We start from the raw sequence: 7,875 nt of genomic DNA on the forward strand, positions 1-7,875 counted from the left end.
TATCAAGCAGATAATAGCAAGTTATGACGATAAGGTCTTGTGTTTTATAAGTGTGAATTGAAAATGGCTTTCAAGTTTCATAAGTTCTATATCCATACATAGGCGGCGGAAGCAGGGGGGACCCGTCCCCCTAAATTTGAGGTGGGGGTCCCCCGAAATTTTTTGTTGAGAACCTTTTTTGTATTGTCAAATTCTTTACCTGTGTCCATCCCCAAATTTTAGGTGGACCCAGCCCCCCTCTAATTTTTTTTTGCCTTCCGCCGCCAATGTATCCATATGAGTTTTTAAAATATTATATTTTTAATTTCAATTAAAATTTGTATGATTTTCAGCAGAAAACACAGACATTAGTACAGACCAGATCTATATTAACACAAACACTGAGGTTTATGCATGTTATACATATTGTAAAGCGGATGTACCTGGATATTAATGTGTAAAAAAGAGTCTGAAAATCATATTGTTAAATTAAAAGAGAATGACTGTAAGAATGTTATCACGTTTGCAATGATTTGCAACTCCGATATCAAATCAAAGTTCAAAGTCATGAGTATTTACATTAGGAATCCTGCATGCATGCTGCACGCCAAAACATGACACCTTTTTGACAGGAAGACTTGTAAAGCGTGAGGGGAAAATGGAAGGCAATCTTTAACATCAGGGCCCGTTTGCAGAAAGAGTTGCATTTAAACGAATGTCAAAAATGCGCGCTGTTTATTGGTTGAAAATCAAGTTGCGTATGATTTTTGGAGTTGCCACTGATTGCAACTCTTTCTGCAACGAGCCCCAGAATAGGTAAGTCTAATCACTTGGAAACTTCGCAAAGATTCTTTTCGCCGTCGGATTTATTCTGTCAGAAGAGAAAGGAATGTATCATGGCGCCATGTGCAAAAAATGACATATTAGTAGTTGCCGCATTTCCAACTAAAAATGTTAACAATCCACTAGAAAAGTTGCCAAGGTGGTTTTTAGTAGTATAATTCCCTGACAACTGGTTAATGATATTTAACAGTAATTTTAAAAAGCCCCGCTATAACTATAGTTGAAAAAAATTGCGCCATTCTTTAAAAATGAAAACTCATCTACAAATTAATGTTAGTTTTACAAAATCATGGTAAAACTATTCACAAGATGAAATCAAATTCCTCTTGACACAATTATGTAAAATTTACATTTTTTAAAGCACCGTTGGCGATTACTGAAAAAATACCACATTCTCAAAATTTAATATTATGAGGAATTTGCTCAAAACGGTAAAAATTGCTCTGTTGACCGCAATCATACTTTTGATTTTAAAGAAACAAATGAGAAAAGGGGAGGAAAATGACACTGACAATTTCATAAAATTCGGATGTTAAAAGAAAGTTATCATTTCAGAATTTGTACTCAGTTTCATTAGCGCACAGCATGCTTTGTAGGACGATAGAGTCGATATTTCGAAATTCATTCAACATGTTCAATTAAACATCATAAAACATTCAGATTTCTCGTTGAACATGTATTAATGATTAAAGGTCAAGTCCACCTCAGAAAAATGTTGATTTGAATCAATAGAAAAAATCAGACAAGCACAATGCTGAAAATTTCATCAAAATCGAATGTAAAATAAGAAAGTTATGATATTTCAAAGTTTAATTTATTTTCAACAAAATATTCATATGAACGAGCCAGTTACATCCAAATGAGAGAGTCGATGATGTCACTCACTATTTCTTTTTTTTTTATTGTTTGAATTATACAATATTTCAATTTTTACGAATTTGACGATAAGGACCTCCTTGCCTGAAGCACAAAATGTTAAAATAATAGAATTCCACGTGTTCAGGGAGGAATGAAACTTCATTTCACATGACAATGACGAGAAAATAAAGATATTTCATATTTCATATAATAAAATACAAAAGAAATAGTGAGTGAGTGATGTCATCAACTCTCTCATTTGGATGTATCTGGCTCGTTCATATAACTCATTTGTTGAAAATAAGCGAAATTTTAAAATGCCAAAACTTTCTCATTTTACATCCGATTTTGATGAAATTTTCAGTGTTATGCTTGTTAATTTTTTCTCTTTTTATTCAAATCAAGTCTTTGTTGGGGTGGACTTGTCCTTTAAATCAAGAGCTTCTTTATAATCAAACCTATACATGAAAAAGAAATAACGGAAAATGAAATATATAGAGAGTATGCGACTTCCTCGACTCTCATTTGCAGAATTTACCATCGCTTGCGTTGTGTCATTTTTTTTTAACTCGGCAAAGTGTTTAAAAGCCATAAATTTCTGATTTGAAATCCAATTTAGATTTTTTAAATTTAATTTACATATGCCCCTACATCTTTGTGTTTTTCTCTTTTAATCGAGTCGATCTATTATTGAATCTATAAGCATTAATTTATTTACAAAAGTTTACAGCGTGTGGTAACTCATTTTTAAGTGATTTAATTTATTTTTCAGTGTATAAAAATGATCAAAATCACAAACTTAATTAACAACTAGAAAAACGTGAGAAAGAAAATAGACTTTCTGACGACAAAATTTGCAATGAGTAACAAAAATTAACATCATCATTATTATATTTATTGGAGACACGAATCATGGCATTTTTGAAAATCCTTGCTTGAAACAAACGCTCAGTAAAAGTGAAGTTGATTTGTTTTGTAAATAAAAACCCTCAAGATTTTTAAGACTGCTGTTCGCTACAAATTCTATTTCATTGACTTCAATGCAAAACGAAATGTTCATAAAAACATTGTGTTTTTTTTTACAAGTGGTGATTATGATTTAGGCATAACGCAAGCTTTAAAATTCATTGTGTCTGCTTTGCTTTGGGGCAAAATTAATTCGAGGAAAAAAATCTTATAAGTTGATGATCAAAAATCATAAACATGAACCACTTAATGTATATGAAAGACTTTAGGCACGTGCATCGGCTTTCTTATCGTAATCACTACACGCGAAATCTGCATAACAATGAGTAATAAACACTCTCGTACCAGACATGCATGACCGTTGTTTGCGCAGTGAATAACAAAAGCTGACCATTCAGGGCGGCATTCTTTGATGTAGGAGGGCTTTTAAATAAAGCGTAATTTACACCAACCCACCTCGGTTACACAAAGGAGATTACAATCAGTATTGTATTTATAAATACAGATATTACACGTGTGCAACATGCAAGAAATGTATATGGTATGATACTCTGCAAGAGTTGAATATTGAAAGAAAATTAATGTAGTAATATAATTTTTCAATGTAAGATACATCAGCAAGACATTGGTTTGGTAGCCATTATGAATAATAAGGAATATCATAAATAAAAAAAACCTTATTCTATTTTTTTTATAATTTACTCATGCTTCGTTTTATTTAAGTTAAGACCTGACTAAAAATCAGTGGTTAAGATCAAAACTTGTATATAACATCGGATTATCATTCTAAAACTCAAATCTTTCAAATAGGTTCTTTTTCAAATACCCCCTAATTTCTCTGTGCGTGTGTGCCCCCCCCCCCCTCTCTCTTTATTATATAAATAGTGTACAATCTATTGTACAATATACTGGATTATATGTACGACAAATATAAAATTATCCCGAGTGCAGGTTTATTTCACCGAGGCCGAAGGCCGAGATGAAATAGGCTTGTGCACGAGGGATAATTTTATATTTGGAGTTCATATATAGTCCAGTAATATTGTATGATAGAACGTTCACTATTTATTATAGTAAATAGATCCCTCAATCTAAGCCCCCCATCATGGATTTTACCATAGTCTAGATCTAGATGGCATACGTTCTTCTTGCCTTATATTTGTGAAATTCCAATTGAACACGATGAACTCATAATTACATGTAGCAACAAATGAACTCCTAGGCCAGTTGAATGACAATGATATACAAATATATCGATTGAAAACAAATTAATCGATATTCTCCCTATTCAGTAAACACGGGTTTTGCCATCCAAAAATCGAAAGTTATATTGTACATATGTACAATATAACTTTTTGAAGGGAGGTCACGTGGTACCAATCCAGCCAATCACAGCTCGTATTTTACTACCACTATTTACTATATGTTTATATTGTATTATCTTAAAATTATTCAAAAGGGTCTGCAAACATATCTTCTATATAAAAGAGGAAAATACCAACGTGAATTGAATCCTGCATTTTTTGTGTCATCTTTTATGAGAAATATCAGCCTATAAAAATGGGGAGAAAACATTTTGATTGTAGATTTGATCCGTTCCTATCAGAATATATATCACATCTTTCACAAAATTACGATTATGTTTTAATCTTGTTATTGTTAAATCTGAGAGGTTTGGCTCCTATGCTGTAATATAAATCATACAAAATATAAATACAGTGAGATACATGTACAGTATCTATCCTCCTCATGAGTTACAAACAAACCTAAACATGTACATTTTTCCTGTTTTCATGTCATACTAAAAAATTTCAGCTCGCGCTCGCATTGTTGGTGAGGGTGAGATATGTGTCTCTTTCTCATGAGTCATATATATATATATATATATGTATATATATATATATATATATAGAAAGATAGATAGATATATATATGATCGACGCCCCTGCACAAGAGATCTTCTGCGTGATGAGCCAAAGTAAGATTTTCATCAATTATCACTATAAGAATTGTGGTATTTGAAACCTACCGAATATCAAAATTATTCATTGTAATGTAATAGCTTTCTTCAGAATTTTTTTTTTACTTGAATATCACAGAGTTGTATTTTTTAGAATCCACAAGTATTTGTTAAATTATTATTCGGAGCGTTTCCAAGCCAAAACTACTTAAAGATTAATTTAACACCATCATGCATATCATTATCATGATTATATATATGAGCATGCCCCCCAAAAAATTCCACTGAGTGAATTCTCGTTATGTTAGTTTAAAGTGTGTTTCACGTTATCAATATATACATTTTGTTTGAAATTTTAACTTCTTTCAGGAAATTGATCAGGTGAAAACGTCCGTCATTACTGTTTTTTTTATAAAACTTTCAAACTCTCTAACTTATTACATTTTTTTTTATTTACTAGAAGGGACTCGGATTAGTCTTTGTTCGCGCTCTCTATCAGTTTTTGTATATGAAACTTCACATTCTGTTCAAACAAGTCAAGGATAATGATAGTTGGAAGATTTGCTTCTTAATTGTCAACAGGCCGGAAACCCATTGTTGTACTTCGTTAGGAGATTTCAATAGCCTTCTTAAAGAACCATCTGCCACGCGAGCAATAATTTACATAATAAAAGAAAGAGACACTGAGCAATCGAGGTGTCTGAACGGCAACAAAAGATGAATAGAAGAAGACGAGGAAGAAACAAAAAACTAAAACCCCATAGAAGATGATTTCCTGTCTTTTTTCCCTTGTCTTCCTTTGATCCAAAGACCTATTAAGCCTAATTGGGCGACGAAGCCGCGGTCATGGTGTTCAGTGAGTTAATATTCAGAGGTTTTGGCATCGTTTTATTGTAGGCTTATTAGCTGCAGACTGAAAATTAAGCAAGTTTCATATCAAACGTAAACATGATTGTGATTCATCATGTCCGTAAAAATCAGTTAATACCGTGTAGAACTGATACATATTTTCCTAATTAAAAAAGGGCTAAGTAAACATTATTTTCTTTCTCTCTCCTTCTCCTCCTTCTTCTTCTACTTCTTCTTCTCCTTCCTCTCCTTTCATTTGTGTTTCCTTTATTTGTTTTATTATCCTTTTCTCTTAGCATGACCTACTCCATTTTCTTTTCCTACGCCATTCTACTCTCGTTTTCTTTCACCTTTCCTCAGTTTAATAATTTTTCTTTAAAATTCTCCCCAATTTTTATAACTTTTTTAGTCAGTCTATTCTCTAGATGTCCGCTCCACTTTTCCATTTATTCATTATTTCATTTATTCTTTTTCTTCATTAAAAAAAATTCGTCTGTCTTCCCGATTAGTTTCCTTCAGATTTGTCTCACTTTTCTCAGTCTTCTGCTTTTCCAACTTTGTATTTATGTTTCTTGTATTTGTTACCTCTACCAAGTCCTCCGCCTCCGTTCTCCCTTTCTTCCCCTTGTTCTTCTTGTTTCTATTGTTCTTCTTTTTTTCCTCTATATGAGTCGGTTTTTTGATAATGAACGAAAAATTCTTAAGCAAGAAATTCCATCCATTTCCAATTAAATGTTTCTCCTTTTCATGTTTTTAATTTTGTTTAATTTACTCCGTCGTGTCTTTACACGAGTTCCATTGTAATTCACTAAAACCGATAGGATATTGGAAATTTCATGTTTTCATAAATTGGTAATCATTACCCTCATTATAATTAAGATTGACATCGTTAAATGTGGATCTATGGTGGCACAAAAGCAAAATAAAAGAGGGAAATAGAAATATATAGACTCATGAAGAGGATTTGAAAGGGAAACACTCAATATTCAGATAATAAACTCTCGAAACTATCTTGTCACATTGAAAATGATATGGGATTCCATTGATACTAGCTAAAAAGTTTTTTTTTCATCTTTTCAATCAGTGAAGGTTTCAAGGACAGCGATATCATTTATATAAGTCGCAATAATATTTGTGGAGTATATGCAGTATTTTGTGTCGTCAGACAAATCTCTCTATAAAAGTTTGAAATATAATTAATAGTTTCTTTTTTACGGCTTAGTTCATACAACGCACCTTCAATGACCTTATTTTATGGAAGTATTGACGACGCCAACAATGCATGGTAATATTTATAGGCGGGAAACTTCATGTTAATCTCGTCTTTGTGAAGAAGTAATTTTATGATTATTGGAAGCAGCTGTAGGTGTGTCGGTATTCAAACCCTAATCATCTCAGACAAAAAAAATGGGATAGATGAGATCAGATAGGGAAAGATAAACAGATATATATATAGTGATGGTTCATCCATGACGTCCACGAAACCGTGACATGGTGATACTGGGGCAATAATTTGAGCTTATTAGACTTTTATTCAATGATTTCATGTGCAGAGATCCGAATTGCTGAACATTGCATACAGCTGCTGGCTCTTAATTTAGCGGAATGCAACATTTAGGGAGCTTCGTCCCGCTGCAATCCGATTTAAAGATTCCCGCCAGAATTAATAATTATTCCTTGCCATTTTTACGTGCAGCTGGACACTTATCTCTTCTGATATGTGTTTTAATCTGTATGAGTATTTTGTTTACCCTTTTCATGTAAGCATTATCAAGGGGTGCAATTACTTCGGGAAGGGATGGGACATATTGCAGGAGTGAGGTTTCATGTTTACGTTCCATCTTCCATCTCCTTGTCTTGTCTCCCTATTTTCCATTTCTTCTTTGTGTGTGTGTTCCTTTTCTTTGTGTCTGTGGTTAATAGCTCCATGATAATGGCTATTTAATTGCGAGTTTGAATTTATCTTCGAATAGCTACACTACCATGGTACGTGTAAAGGTATTTAAACAATAACTGTCCTCTCAACGAGAATATTTCATTTGATTTGTTCATGCCGATGTTCTCTTATTGGCCTTTGTTTATGTAGATATCTACTTCTACTTCAAAGAGATGATTAAAGTGTAATTCCCGTAGCTTATAGTTCACTTTCGAATAATTTTTGTTATCAAGTCACAATTGCAAACTTGAAGAATTCAACTTCTGACGGGTTGTCACTCAAACTGAATGTGGCAGTTCGGTGTACGAATGTTTAGGTACGTTTTAGAATTAGAAGAACTCCATCGGTCTTGAAAATGTTTTTTCGACAGATGGGTTGTAAAACTGTGAGTGATTTTGGAGACCTGTAAAGAAAAGCCACACTTTTCCACTCCACAATACAGAGGTAAACAAGGCGAGCTAGACAAAGGAATTCATTCCTCAAC

The sequence above is a fragment of the Lytechinus variegatus genome, chromosome 7 (assembly GCF_018143015.1).
Source record: "Lytechinus variegatus isolate NC3 chromosome 7, Lvar_3.0, whole genome shotgun sequence".
In the NCBI taxonomy this organism is placed as follows: domain Eukaryota; kingdom Metazoa; phylum Echinodermata; class Echinoidea; order Temnopleuroida; family Toxopneustidae; genus Lytechinus; species Lytechinus variegatus.